Below are 16,344 nucleotides of genomic sequence, written 5' to 3'. Positions count from 1 at the left end.
AAGTACTGCTGGCAAGACCACAAGCCTTTTCACAAGCCAAGTGCCAGTCGATTTTGGCACAGACCCTTCTGGTATCTGCAAGAGAGCTGAAAATAAAGAGAACTTTCAACCTTTCAGAATGAAAATGATCCAAAGCACACGTCTAAATCAACAAAAGAATGGCTTCAGCAAATAAAGATTTATATTTTGGAATGGCCCATCCGGAGCATAGACCTAAATCCTGTAGTACGGTATTTTTCCGAATACAAGACGACACTGAATATTAGACGACCCCCCGTTTTCAAGATATACCTTTTGGAAAAAGGCTTTTTGAAGAGCAAATCTTGTTTTGTTTTTTAAGAAAATACTTTATTTGAAAGTAATGTTCATATTGAATATTTGTCATTTTTATTTTTGTATATAAAGTATGGAAGGCTAAATACTGGTAAAAATTTACCAACAACAATCACACAAACACTGTTGCATAGCTACCATAAAAATAACCTGTTCTCATTTAGTTAGTTTTCCTATGACTGATTTCTCACCTTTTTTATGTACAGTGACAGATGCTGGCATGTCAAAAAAACAAGGTGTTTGATCCGCATTTTCTGATCCAGGGGATATAAATATTTTTTCCTTAGGCCGATCTCATAGCGCTGAAAAGACAGCAGTTTCTCCCTGAAGTCGGAGGGCAAGCGCTAATCCATTACGTTGCATCATTTTTAGCGCCCGCTTCGAGGATATTGACAGGCAAGTGCATCAGTATGTAGCCAAAATAAGAAATGATGGGCCTTCTCTGGTGGGTATGCTCTTTGGCGATTTCTAGTGCCTTCAGCTGGATGACGGCTCTGGTTATGGGCATCCCCTCATTTATTTTTTCGCCTACGTACTGACACACTTGCCTGTCAGTTTTTTCAAAGCGCTGCTTTTAGGACCGTGGTAAGCTTTTCTTTGACTGTTAGCATTCTTAAGACTGTCTTTTTGGGCTCATCATCTTCTAACATTAAACCCTGACACCGTATTTCTTGGCTGCTTAGAGAGTTGTTTGACTCCGCTGCGTTTCATTCCTGGGGGAAACACTCGTTCTACACGTATTTGGTGCTCACTATTGTTGCGGGTGTATTGTTGACATGTAAAAGTTTAGACCCCGAATATAAGACAACCCCATTTTTTCAGATGTATTTCCAAGAAAAAAAACATTGTCTTATATTCGGAACAATACGATAAATCTGTGGGGTGAACTGTATATCTAGTTCACTCATGAAACTCTAGAGGGCGTAGGCTGACTCTGCTGATCCTGCAGCCAATGAGATTGTTTGCTCAACATTTAAATAGTCTGGTTCAATGTTTGCTGAAGCCTAGTCCTGCAGTGCGTTATCAGAGTTCATCTGAAATCCTCAATCTTCCCCAACTTCACCTGATTAGATCTACTACGGGATTTATGTCTATTTATGCAGTAGCAGCATATCTTTCATGCTCACAGCAGCTTGTCTGTATATCTACTAGCAGTAGAAAGTTCATACTTGCTCTGCAGCAGCAGCATAGCATGTCTAGTCTGCCAAGACCAAATACATTAACATTGCCATATTCAATAATAATTTTTCACTATTGAACATTTCATTAACTGATATTGCATATTATTCTTCAGTTTGATTATTTCACAATTTGTCTAAATAAGTGGGATCTCTAAAACTAGCATTTCACTGTGCGGTTAGCACTGTTTTAATGATACGTCTAGCTTGACAGAAGTGAAATGCAAGAAAAGACTAAAACTGATCATGCGGTTCAGTTTTTATGGATAGGCTTGGTCTCTCACACATTTGGTGCACATTCCGGTGTAATTCAATAATAATTAGTGGTGCTTGCCAAAGGCAAGGCATCACTATTGTTCTTCTCCATACTTATTAGTGGTGCTTGCCAAAGGCAAGGCATCACTAGTGTTCTTCTGTATACTTATTAGTGGTGCTTGCCAAAGGCAAGGCATCACTAGTGTTCTTCTCCATACTTATTATTATTAGTGGTGCTTGCCAAAGGCAAGGCATCACTAGTGTTCTTCTCCATACTTATTATTATCAGTGGTGCTTGCCAAAGGCAAGGCATCACTAGTGTTCTTCTCCATACTTATTAGTGGTGCTTGCCAAAGGCAAGGCATCACTAGTGTTCTTCTCCATACGTATTATTAGTGGTGCTTGCCAAAGGCAAGGCATCACTAGTGTTCTTCTGTATACTTATTAAGCTGGCTTGTGAGAGCCAACTTACTGAAATCCTATTTAAACTTATTATTATTATTATTAGGTGTTCAAGCACGAAGTGCTGAAAACCTATTGTAATTGCTATTTGAAAAAAAAAAAAACCTAAAACGCATCGTGCAGCCCAAACCGTAAGGCCTAGAGACTTGAAACTTGGCCAGATGGTAGGCCACACTTTTGGGGACAACCTATCAGAGTATGACCCCAATTGGCCCATAGGTGGCGCTACAGCAACCAAAAGTACTAAATTGCTCATAACTCCTAGGCCGTTGGTCCTAGCCTCAAGCTTTTTATAAAAAAAGTTATGTCGGATTTTGTCCAAAACCCACTTTTGCAAACTAGTCCCTTCTTTTTCGCCCGATCGGAACCAAACAAGTCTAGGCCTATTCTCTGGACTCTCTAGATCAATAATTATCGAAAAAAAGTTGAAATTTTGCAATTGGGTGGCTGTAACAGGGTCATTTAGAAAAGGGGCGTGGCAAAATACAGTCAAAAGCCTATAAATCATAAATAAAAACTCAGAACTTCACAAAAATTGATGAGCATATGTGTCATAACATGGTGAAGAAGCATGCAAAGTTTCATGGAGATCGGACCATAGGTGGCGCTATAACTGTCAAAAAGGTCTCATTATTATTAGTTGTTCAAGCACGAAGTGCTGAAAACCTATTGTAATTGCTATTTGAAAAAAAAAAAAAACCTAAAACGCATCGTGCAGCCCAAACCGTAAGGCCTAGAGACTTGAAACTTGGCCAGATGGTAGGCCACACTTTTGGGGACAACCTATCAGAGTATGACCCCAATTGGCCCATAGGTGGCGCTACAGCAACCAAAAGTACTAAATTGCTCATAACTCCTAGGCCGTTGGTCCTAGCCTCAAGCTTTTTACACCACTGTGATCCTTGGCTATTCTTTCTAACTAATCTTTCTATCTTTCTTTCTTTCTCTCTTTCTAATCTTTCTTTCTAACTAATCTTTCTTTCTTTCTTTCTAACTAATCTTTCTTTCTAACTAATCTTTCTATCTTTCTTTCTTTCTTTCTAATCTTTCTTTCTAACTTTCTTTCTTTCTAACTAATCTTTCTTTCTTTCTAACTAATCTTTCTTTCTAACTAATCTTTCTTTCTTGCTTTATAATCTTTCTTTCTAACTTTCTTTCTTTCTAACTAATCTTTCTTTCTAACTAATCTTTCTTTCTTTCTGTCTTTCTTTCTCTCTTTATAATCTTTCTAACTAATCTTTCTTTCTTTCTTTTCTAACTAATCTATTTCTTTCTAACTAATCTTTCTTTCTAACTAATCTTTCTTTCTTTCTAACTAATCTTTCTTTCTAACTAATCTTTCTATCTTTCTTTCTTTCTAATCTTTCTTTCTATCTTTCTTTCTTTCTAACTAATCTTTCTTTCTTTCTCTCTTTCTCTCTTTCTAATCTTTCTTTCTAACTAATCTTTCTTTCTTTTCTAACTAATATATTTTTTCTAACTAATCTTTCTTTCTTTCTAACTAATCTTTCTATCTATCTTTCTCTCTTTCTTTCTAATCTTTCTTTCTTTCTAACTAATTTTACTTTTTCTTAAAATTCTAACTAATCTTTCTTTCTAACTAATCTTTCTTTCTTTCTAACTAATCTTTCTCTCTTTCTTTCTTTTTTCTCTTTTTTTCTAACTAATCTTTCTATCTATCTTTCTTTCTCTCTTTCTTTCTAACTAATCTTTCTATCTATCTTTCTTTCTTTTTAGCAACCACCCAAAATACCTTAAAACACCCTGGCAACACCATAGCAACCACCCAAAATACCCTAGAACACCCTAGCAACTGCCTAGTAACCACCCAGAACACCTTAACAACCACCCAAAATACCTTAAAACACCCTAGCAACACCATAGCAACCACCCAAAAATACCATAGAACACCCTAGCAACCCCCAGAACACCCTAGCAACTGCCTAGAAACCACCCAGAACACACTAGCAACCACCCAAAATACCTTAAATCACCCTAGCAACACCATAGCAACCACCCAAAATACCCTAGAACACCCTAGCAACACCCTGTCTTTGTGTGTGTGTGTGTGTGTGTGTGTGTGTGTGTGTGTGTGTGTGTGTGTGTGTGTGTGTGTGTGTGTGTGTGTGTGTGTGTGTGTGTGTGTGTGTGTGTGTGTGTGTGTGTGTGTGTGTGATTGTGTCTGTTACAGTGATTGTTTAACCCTTGTTAAAGTTTAGGCCTTGTCTTTTTGGATATATATCTTTTTATATAAAAAAAATAGCATACAACCCATATATTTTAAATGTATTGTTTGCTTTAAATTACATTGAGATTTGTATGTTTGGTAATTGAACCTGAATGAATTTTAAATGAATGTGCTATATTTCAGATCATATATCATATATTTGTTTTCCTTAAAATTTGAACTAACACTAACTTTATTCTCATCTGAATGATAGATTATTTATTTATGTATAAAATAAAAACACATTTGATTTTTCTTTTTTAATCAATTTAGAATGTGTAACTGAAAAAATAAACAGATTAGGGATCTGTTCGAGGACAAGAAATGAAAACCAATGCAATATGATGAATGTCCAAAAGATTTTTTTGCTTTTAAACTATGTGTGTGTGTGTGTGTGTGTGTGTGTGTGTGTGTGTGTGTGTGTGTGTGTGTGTGTGTGTGTGTGTGTGTGTGTGTGTGTGTGTGTGTGTGTGTAAGAGATTTTGGTTGGGTGACAGTTGTAGTTTAGCAGTACAGTTTGACAAAAGCACAATGTTGTGTTTTATTGCGATTGTACACAAATATAAGTAAACACTTTGCAGTTTGAATAATGTCCTGTATGAACAAAAGGACGGAGTATGTTTTTATGTCTACATTGTTCAATCACGCCTCACACACACACACACACAAACTATTTTTCTAATCAGATCAGGCAAATATTCTGTCTTGGCACACTTCATATAACTTTCAAACTTGTGTACTTATTTCATGTGTCCATTAAGTCCATGAGACCGTAGGGTGTCTCATTTTTCATTTTAGGTTTCAGAAGGTTGCTCACGCATACTTTGTGGTTGATATGTGCCCTCAATGCACACTTTTGCAGAGCCCACACCAATGCAAGCTCTACAGCACACATCTTCTCAAAGGTCAAAGCGGGGTTACGTTATTGCCCGTCATGCACAGTAACCCCAAAGGCACCGGGGTGGCGGTGCCACCGGCTTGTTTATATATATATATATATATATATATATATATATATATAGCTGCGAGCAGCGATGAAGGGCCAAAGCCGGCGGCACCGCCACTCCGGTGCCTTTAGGTAACTAAAGGCACCGGGGTTGCGGTGCCACCGGCTTGGGCCCGTAATCGCTGCTCGCAGCTATATTTATTATTATTATTATTATTCTAACGACTATTCGGGCACTTTTGGGGCTCTTAACGTGCACGAAAACTCTTGAAACTTTGCACACAGGTCAGAACCCGCGGCCATCAGGGCCGGGCTGAAGGTGGTACCCGGGCGTGGCAGGGGGGCTCGACAGCGCCCCCTGGAACGGGGTCCGAAAACTTGGTCCATAAATCAAACACGCTTGCATGTAATAATATGAAACTCGGTACACATATAGATCTCCTCGGTTCATATATACTTCATGCTCTTACTTTTTACCCCAGCCCAACAGGAAGTCGGCTATTTAGGGTTGTTTGTAAAACGCATGCAATGGAATTTAAAGTACTTCTCCTAGAGAATTCAAAGAAATGCCACGAAACTCGGTCAGCATGAAGTCAAGACATTGAGGATGAAAAATTGCCAGGGGATTTTTGATATCTCGAACGGTTTGGCCGTGGCGAGGAAACGAATTTATGGCGAGAAACGTGAAACAGGAAGTGTGTTATAACTTCAGCATACATTAGCTGATCTTAATGAAACTTCAGCAGTGTGTTCGTTGTAAGAGGCCGATCACATGGATGTGACTATTGTGAGTCAAAGTTATAGCGCCACCAACTGGCAGCAGGAAGTGTGTCACTTTCAAAATGCTTTGAAATCACCCTCTTATTTTAACCCGATTTGCTTCAAACTTCATCTGTATAATGTAAATACACGGCAGATGTAGACCTGTGAAAGGACTATTGATATCTTTGATACTGTTGCCGTGGCAACGCATCAAACTTTAAAATTCTTTTTGGATGCTTTTGAGACTCTTAGCATGCCTGAAATTGCTTGAAATTGCATGAAACTCGACAGACAGATCACATTTATTAGCCAGTAGACATGTGCAAAGTTTCAGAAACGGGCGTGGTGCAGGGACTCAGTAGCGCCACCTTTTGACAAAAGTGGGGGGGTTAGTTTTATAGTTTTACCTACAATCATAAAACTCAGTACGCATATTGTTCAGATCAAACCGGACAACTTTCTAATTAACTGTCATTAGCTCAGACCAAGAGGAAGTCAGATATTTTGGTTTGAATATGGTCATTTTCTCTCTCTCTCTCTCTGAGCCAATATGGCAAGCCGTTTTAACATTTAATCATTTTAACCTACTAGTCTCTATTTTCATGCTTCTAGTACTTATTTTTTAGATACTAGTATCTATTCCATTAAGTACTAGTACTTATTCATTAGCGACTAGTGCTTATTCTGTTTAGAATATTAAAAGTGCTTATTCAATTTTTATGCTTATTTATATTTTCAGAGCAGAAAATCCGAATTTTCTGCTTATTCAATATTGCATCTAAAATGGAAGTGACTTGACGTGTGTGTGTGTGTGTGTGTGTGTGTGTGTGTGTGTGTGTGTGTGTGTGTGTGTGTGTGTGTGTGTGTGTGTGTGTGTGTGTGTGTGTGTGTGAGAGAGAGAGAGAGATTGTGTCTGTTACAGTGACAAGAGTTTAACCCTTTAAGGCCTTGTTTTTTGGATATATATCTTTTTTTTATTAAAAAAAAGTGCATACAACCCATATCTTTTAAATGTATTGTTTGCTTTAAATTAGATTAAGATTGTATGTTTGGTAATTGAACCTAAATAAATTTAAAATTAATGTGCTATATTTCAGATCAATATATTTGTTTTCCTTCATTTTAATCAACACTAACTTTATTCTCATCTGAATTATAAATAACTTATTTCTGTATAAAATAAAAAATCCCGAATAATCCAGACCAACCAGAGCGCACTATTTCTACAACATCATCAGTGCTGAAGCGGAACTACCAGAGCCGTTCGGCAGATAGCCAGCAGATATTTTGTGTCACGTCGTGCACAATAACCCTAAAGGCACCAGGGTGGCGGTGCCACCGGCTTTTTATATATATATATATATATATATATATATATATAAATATAGCTGCGAGCAGCGATGAAGGGCCAAAGCCGGCGGTACCGCCACCCCGGTAACTAAACTTTAGGTAACTAAAGGCACCGGGGTTGCGGTGCCACCAGCTTGGGGCCGTAATCGCTGCTCGCAGCTATATTTATATATATATTTATTATTATTCTTTTTATGAGCACTAAAATTTCTGACTCTATCTCCTCCTAGAGCTTTAACTCTACATACTCCAAACTCGGCACGGACACTCAAACTGTTCTGACTTAGTGTGCTATATCTTTTCTAACTGATCGGACTTACGGTTTTCCTAAAAATTACGATCAAAACTCGAAAAAAAACATTTGAAAATCCCATTGACTTAACATTGCGGAATGTTCAGACTGTCAAACTCCCCAACTGTCAAAATTTTAAATCTAAATACCTTGAAGCCCTAGACTCAAACTGCCATTCTATACACTATATGAGCCATTGAGACTCATTTAAACTAATAAACTCATCTAACTATTGCACTTATCTATCTAATATTAAACTCATAATAAATTAATAAACTCTAAAATTGAACTCTTAGACTCATTTAAACTTATAAACTCTACACTCATAAACTCTAAATTCATAAACTCATACTCTTATAAACTCTCATGAACTATTAAACTCATAAATTAATAAACTCTGGACACTTACTCATTTAAACTTATAAACTCTAAACTCATAAATTAATAAACTCTGAACTCTTACTCATTTAAATTTATAATCTCATGAATTTATACACTTATAATCTCATAAACATAGAAACTCATGAATTCATAAACTTATGAACTCTCATGAATTCATACTTATGAACTTTAAAACTCATAAATAGTTCACCATAGCAACTTCCCAGAACACCCAAGCAACCGCTCAAAATACCCTAGCAACACCCTAGCAACCACCCAGAATACCCTAGCAACCAACCAAAATACCTTAGAACACCCTAGCAACCGCCCAAAATACCTTACAACACCTTAGCAACACCATAGCAACCAACAAAAATAACTTAGAACACCATAGCAACCCCCCAGAGCATCCTAGCAACCGCCTAGCAATCCCCAGAAAACCCTAGTAATCACCCAAAATACCTTAGAACACCCTAGAAACACCATAGCAACCACCCAAAATACCTTAGAACACCCTAGCAACACCATAGCAACCACCTAAAATACCTTAGACCAACCTAGCAACCACCCAGAACACAATAGCAACCACCCAAAATACCTTAAAACACCCTAGCAACACCATAGCAACCACCCAAAATACCCTAGAAAAACCTAGCAACACCATAGTAACCACCCAGAACACCCTAGCAACCACCCAAAATACCTTAAAACATCTTAGCAACACCATAGCAACCACCCAAAAAAGCCTAGAACACCTTAGCAACACCATAGCAACCACCCAGAACACCCTAGCAACAACCCAGAACACCCTAGCAACCACCCAAAAGGCGTTAGAACACCCTAGCAACACTATAGCAACCACCCAGAACACCCTAGCAACTGCCTAGCAACCACCCAGAACACCCTGGCAACCACCCAAAATACCTTAAATCGCCCTAGCAACACCATAGCAACGACCCAAAATACCCTAGAACACCCTAGCAACACCATAGCAACCACCCAGAACACCCTAGCAACCACCCAGAATACCCTAGCAACCACCCAAACCACCCTAGGAACCACTCAGAACACCTTATGAACCGCCTAGCAACCCCCAGAACACCCTAGTAACCACCCAAAATACCTTATAACACCCTAGCAACACCATAGCAACCACCCAAAATACCTTAGAACACCCTAGCAACACCATAGCAACCTCCTAAAATACCTTAGAACACCCTAGCAACCACCTAGAACACCCTAGAAACCACCCAAAATACCTTAAAACACCCTAGCAACACCATAGCAACCACCCAAAATACCCTAGCACACCCTAGCAACACCATAGCAACCACCCAGAACACCCTAGCAACCACCCAAAATACCTTAAAACATCATTGCAACACCATAGCAACCACCCAAAAAAGCCTAGAACACCATAGCAACCACCCAGAACACCCTAGCAACTGCCTAGCAACAACCCAGAATACCCTAGCAACCACCCAAAAGGTGTTAGAACACCCTAGCAACAACCCAGAACACCCTAGCAACTGCCTAGCAACCACCCAGAACACCCTGGCAACCACCCAAAATACCTTACAACACCCTAGCAACCACCCAGAACACCCAACCAACCGCCTAGCAACCACCCAGAACACCCTAGCAACTGCCTAGCAACCACCCAGAAAGCCCTAGCAAACAACCAAAATACCTTAGCATCCACCCAGCAACCACCCATAGCACCCTAGCAACCACCTAAACTACCTTAGCAACCACCTAGCAACCACCCAGAACACCCTAGCAACCCACTAGAAAAACCCTATCAACTTTAAATTACTTCAAACTATACTTTAAACAACTTTAAACTAATTCAGATTTTAAACTAATTTAAACTTCAAACTAATTTAAACTTTCCACTAATTTAAACTTCAAACTACTTTAAAATTCAAACTAATTTAAACTTCAAACTACTTTAAACTTCTTCAAACTTATTGGTCCAAACTTTCACAAGCCAACTTAAAGTTTGTCTCGACGAATTTTTTCTAGTTAAGTTGGCTTGTGAGAGCCAACTTACTGATATTGTACTTAAACTTATTATTAAGTTGGCTTGTGAGAGCCAACTTACTGATATTGTACTTAAACTTATTAAGTTGGCTTGTGAGAGCCAACTTACTGAAATCCTATTTAAACTTATTATTATTATTATTATTCTTACTCAAATTTACAACTCTAACTCCTCCTAGAGCTTTAACTCCACATACTCCAAACTCGGCACGGACACTCAAACTGTTCTGACTCGGTATGCTATATCTTTTCTAACTGATCGGACTTACGGTTTTCCTAAAAATGACGATCAAAGTCGGAAAAAACTCCCATTGACTTTACATTGCGGAATGTTCAGATTTTCAAACTCCCAAACTGTCAAAATTTCAAATCTAAATACCTTGAAGCCCTAGACTCAATCAAACTGCCATTCTATATACTATATGAGCCATTGAGACTCATTTAAACTAATAAACTCATCTAACTATTGTACTTAATAAATTAATAAACTCTAAAATTGAACTTTTAGACTCATTTAAACTAATAAACTCTAAACTCATAAACTCTAAATTCATAAACTCATACTCTTATAAACTCTCATAAACTATTAAACTCATAAATTAATAAACTGGACACTTACTCATTTAAACTTATAAAATCTAAACTCATAAATTAATAAACTCTGAACTCTTACTCATTTAAACTTATAATCTCATAAATTTATACACTTTTAAACTCATAAACATATAAACTCATAAACTCGTACACTTATAAACTCATGAATTCATTCACTTATGAACTCATGAATTCATACACTTATGAACTCGTAAATTCATACACTTATCAACTCAAACTCATAAATTAATAAACTCTCAACTCTTACTAATTTAAACTTAAATTCTAAACTCATACACTTATGAACTCATGAATTCATACACTTATAAACTTAATAAACTCATCTTTCTATCTACTTTACACTTCAAACTGATTTAAACTTTAAACTAACACAAACTCATGAATGAATAAACTCTGAACTCTTACTCATTTAAACTTATAAACTCTTAAACTCGTACACTTATAAACTCATGAATTCATAAATTTATGAACTCATGAAATCATAAACTCATAAACTCGTCCACTTATAAACTCATGAATTCATACACTTATGAACTCAAACTCATAAATTAATAAACTCTGAACTCTTACTCATTTAAACTTATAAACTCTAAACTCATAAACTCATAAACTTATAAACTCATGAATTCATACACTTATGAATTTTCATAAATTCATACACTTATGAACTTTTAAATTCACAAATAGTTCACCATAGCAACCACCCAGAACACCCTAGCAACTGCCTAGCAACCACCCAAAATACCATACAACACCCTAGCAACACCATAACAACCATCCAAAACACCATAGAATACCCTAGCAACACCATAGCAACCACCCAGAAAACCCTAGCAACTGCCTAGCAACCACCCAAAATACCTTAAAACACCCTAGCAACACCATAGCAACCACCCAAAATAGCCTAGAACACCCTAGCAACCATCCTAAATAGCGTAGAACACCCTAGCAACACCATAGCAACCACCCAGAACACCCAAGCAACCACCCAAAATACCTTAAAACACCCTAGCAACACCATAGCAACCACCCAAAATACCCTAGCAACTGCCTAGCAACCACCCAGAACACCCTAACAACCACCCAAAATACCTTAAAACACCCTAGCAACACCATAGCAACCACCCAAAATACCCTAGAACACCCTAGCAACTGCCTAGCAACTCCCAGAACACCCTAGCAACTGCCTAGCAACCACCCAAAATACCTTAAATCACCCTAGCAAAACCATAGCAACCACCCAAAATACCCTAGAACACCCTAGCAACACCCTAGCAACCACCAGAACACCCTAGCAACTGCCTAGCAACCACCCAGAACACCCTAACAACCACCCAAAATACCTTAAATCACCCTAGCAACACCATAGCAACCACCCAAAATACCCTAGAACACCCTAGCAACACCATAGCAACCACCCAGAACACCCTAGCAACCACCCAAAATACCTTAAAATACCCTAGCAACACCATAGCAACCACCCAAAATACCTTAAAACACCCTAGCAACACCATAGCAACCACCCAGAACACCCTAGCAACCACCCAGAACACCCTAGCAACTAATATAGACTTCAAACTACTTTAAAATTCAAACTAAATTTAAACTTTAAACTAATTTAAACTATAAACTAATTTAAACTTCAATCTACTTTAAACTTTAAACTAATTTAAACTTCTAACTACTTTTAACTTTAAACTAATTTAAACATTTAAACTTTAAACTAATTTAAACTATAAACTAATTTAAACTTTAAACTTCACACTAATTTACATTTTAAACGAATGTAAACTTTAAACTACTTTAAACTTCTTTAAACTTTCTGGTCCAAACTTTCACAAGCCAACTTAAAGTTTGTCTCGACGAACTTTTTCTAGTTAAGTTGGCTTGTGAGAGCCAACTTACTGATATTGTACTTAAACTTATTATTAAGTTGGCTTGTGAGAGCCAACTTACTGATATTGTACTTAAACTTATTAAGTTGGCTTGTGAAAGCCAACTTACTGAAATCCTATTTAAACTTATTATTAAGTTGGCTTGTGAAAGCCAACTTACTGAAATCCTATTTAAACTTATTATTAAGTTGGCTTGTGAAAGCCAACTTACTGAAATCCTATTTAAACTTATTATTATTCTTCTTCTTCTTTTTCTTAACCAAAATTTTCTGACTGCTACTCCTCCTAGAGCTTTAACTCTACAAACTCCAAACTCGGGTCAGACCTTCAGACTGTTCTGACTTAGTGTGCTATATCTTTTCAGACTGATTTGACTTTCAGATTTCTTAAAAATTAATATTAAAAATCATAAAAATCCCATTGACTTTCATTGCAACAGTTCAAATTGAGCCAAGGCTACGGTGGCCCAGCAGTGTACAACACAAATCTAAACTCCCTGAAGCCCAAGACTCAATTAAACTACCATTCTATATGTACTAATGAACTTATCTATCTATCTATCTATCTATCTATCTATCTATCTATCTATCTATCTATCTATCTATCTATCTATCTATCTATCTATCTATCTATCTATCTATCTATCTATCCATCTATCTATCTCTTTCTATCTATCTATCTATCTATCTATCTATCTATCTATCTATCTATCCATCTATCCATCTATCTATCTATCTATCTATCTATCCATCTATCTATCTCTTTCTATCTATCTATCTATCTATCTATCTATCTATCTATCTATCTATCTATCTATCTATCTAATCTATCTTTCTTTCTTAATAACTAATCTATCTTTCTTTCTTTCTTTCTAACTAATCTTTCTTCTTTCTTTCTTTCTTTCTTTCTAACTAATCTTTCTTCTTTCTTTCTTTCTTTCTAACTAATCTTTCTTCTTTCTTTCTAACTAATCTTTCTTCTTTCTTTCTGTCTTTCTTTCTTTCTAACTAATATTTCTTTTTTCTTTTTTTCTTACTAACTAATCTATCTTTCTTTCTTTCTAACTAATCTTTCTTCTTTCTTTCTTTCTTTCTTTCTTTCTTTCTTTCTTTCTTTCTTTCTTTCTTTCTAACTAATCTATCTTTCTTTCTTTCTAACTAATCTTTCTTCTTTCTTTCTTTCTTTCTAACTAATCTTTCTTCTTTCTTTCTTTCTTTCTTTCTTTCTAACTAATCTTTCTTCTTTCTTTCTTTCTTTCTTTCTTTCTAACTATTCTTTCTTCTTTCTTTCTTTCTTTCTTTCTTTCTTTCTAACTAATCTTTCTTCTTTCTTTCTAACTATTCTTTCTTTCTTTCTTTCTAACTAATCTTTCTTCTTTCTTTCTTTCTAACTAATCTTTCTTCTTTCTTTCTTTCTTTCTTTCTTTCTAACTAATCTTTCTTCTTTCTTTCTTTCTTTCTAACTAATCTTTCTTCTTTCTTTCTTTCTTTCTAACTAATCTTTCTTCTTTCTTTCTTTCTTTCTTTCTTTCTTTCTTTTTCTTTCTTTCTTTTTCTTTCTTTCTAACTAATCTTTCTTCTTTCTTTCTTTCTTTCTTTCTTTCTAACTAATCTTTCTTCTTTCTTTCTTTCTTTCTAACTAATCTTTCTTCTTTCTTTCTTTCTTTCTAACTAATCTTTCTTTCTTTCTTTCTAACTAATCTTTCTTCTTTCTTTCTTTCTAACTAATATTTCTTCTTTCTAACTAATCTTTCTTCTTTCTTTCTAACTAATCTTTCTTTCTTTCTAACTAATCTTTCTTTCTTTCTAACTAATCTTTCTTCTTTCTTTCTTTCTTTCTTTCTAACTAATCCTTCTTTCTTTCTAACTAATCTTTCTTCTTTATTTCTTTCTTTCTTTCTTTCTTTTTCTTTCTTTCTTTCCAACTAATCTTTCTTCTTTCTTTCTTTCTTTCTTTCTAACTAATCTTTCTTCTTTCTTTCTTTCTTTCTAACTAATCTTTCTTTCTTTCTTTCTAACTAATCTTTCTTTCTTTCTTTCTTTCTTTCTAACTAATCTTTCTTCTTTCTTTCTAACTAATCTTTCTTCTTTATTTCTAACTAATCTTTATTCTTTCTTTCTTTCTTTCTTTCTTTCTAACTAATCTTTCTTCTTTCTTTCTTTCTTTCTTTCTTTCTTTCTTTCTTTCTTTCTTTCTTTCTTACTAATCTTTCTTTCTTTCTTTCTTTCTTTCTAACTAATCTTTCTTCTTTCTTTCTTTCTTTCTAACTAATCTTTCTTCTTTCTTTCTTTCTTTCTTTCTTTCTTTCTTTCTTTCTTTCTAACTAATCTTTCTTCTTTCTAACTAATCTTTCTTCTTTCTTTCTTTCTTTCTAACTAATCTTTCTTCTTTCTTTCTTTCTTTCTTTCTTTCTTTCTTTCTTTCTTTCTAACTATTCTTTCTTCTTTCTTTCTTTCTTTCTTTCTTTCTTTCTAACTAATCTTTCTTCTTTCTTTCTAACTATTCTTTCTTTCTTTCTTTCTAACTAATCTTTCTTCTTTCTTTCTTTCTAACTAATCTTTCTTCTTTCTTTCTTTCTTTCTTTCTTTCTAACTAATCTTTCTTCTTTCTTTCTTTCTTTCTAACTAATCTTTCTTCTTTCTTTCTTTCTTTCTAACTAATCTTTCTTCTTTCTTTCTTTCTTTCTTTCTTTCTTTCTTTCTTTCTTTCCTTCTTTCTTTTTCTTTCTTTCTTTTTCTTTCTTTCTAACTAATCTTTCTTCTTTCTTTCTTTCTTTCTTTCTTTCTTTCTAACTAATCTTTCTTCTTTCTTTCTTTCTTTCTTTCTAACTAATCTTTCTTCTTTCTTTCTTTCTTTCTAACTAATCTTTCTTTCTTTCTTTCTAACTAATCTTTCTTCTTTCTTTCTTTCTAACTAATCTTTCTTCTTTCTTTCTTTCTTTCTTACTTTCTTTCTTTCTTTCTAACTAATCTTTCTTCTTTCTTTCTAACTAATCTTTCTTCTTTCTTTCTTTCTTTCTTTCTTTCTTTCTTTCTTTCTTTTTTTCTAACTAATCTTTCTTCTTTCTTTCTTTCTTTCTTTCTTTCTTTCTTTCTTTTTCTTTCTTTCTTTCTAACTAATCTTTCTTCTTTCTTTCTTTCTTTCTAACTAATCTTTCTTCTTTCTTTCTTTCTAACTATTCTTTCTTTCTTTCTTTCTTTCTTTCTAACTAATCTTTCTTTCTAACTAATTCTTTCTTTCTTTCTTTCTAACTAATCTTTCTTCTTTCTTTCTTTCTAACTAATCTTTCTTCTTTCTTTCTTTCTTTCTTTCTTTCTTTCTTTCTTTCTTTCTTTCTTTCTTTCTTTCTTTCTTTCTTTCTTTCTTTCTTTCTTTCTTCCTTTCTTTCTTTCTTTCTTTTTCTTTCTTTTTCTTTCTTTCTTTCTAACTAATCTTTCTTTCTTTCTTTCTTTCTAACTAATCTTTCTTCTTTCTTACTTTCTTTCTAACTAATCTTTCTTTCTTTCTTTCTAACTAATCTTTCTTCTTTCTTTCTTTCTAACTAATCTTTCTTCTTTCTTTCTTTCTTTCTTTCTTTCTTTCTAACTAATCTTTCTTCTTTCTTT

At 35.0% G+C, this 16,344-nt stretch overlaps 1 protein-coding gene and 1 long non-coding RNA gene across 8 annotated transcripts in view; one reads left to right on the top strand and one right to left on the bottom strand.

Moving 5' to 3' along the window:
* rptor (regulatory associated protein of MTOR, complex 1) overlaps positions 1–16,344 on the top strand; it is a 389,484-nt gene that overhangs the window by 335,325 nt on the left and 37,815 nt on the right. The window lies entirely within an intron of this gene.
* Positions 3,746–3,885, bottom strand: LOC143706775 (uncharacterized). The gene is made up of 2 exons (XR_013193027.1): positions 3,830–3,885; positions 3,746–3,775 (listed from the first exon to the last, which is right to left on the bottom strand). It is a non-coding gene; the product is annotated as an uncharacterized LOC143706775 (long non-coding RNA).

The sequence above is a fragment of the Siphateles boraxobius genome, unplaced genomic scaffold, assembly GCF_051911475.1.
Source record: "Siphateles boraxobius isolate OS27281-9 unplaced genomic scaffold, OSU_SipBor_1 41, whole genome shotgun sequence".
In the NCBI taxonomy this organism is placed as follows: domain Eukaryota; kingdom Metazoa; phylum Chordata; class Actinopteri; order Cypriniformes; family Leuciscidae; genus Siphateles; species Siphateles boraxobius.
This window is presented reverse-complemented; position numbering and strand designations above follow the sequence as displayed.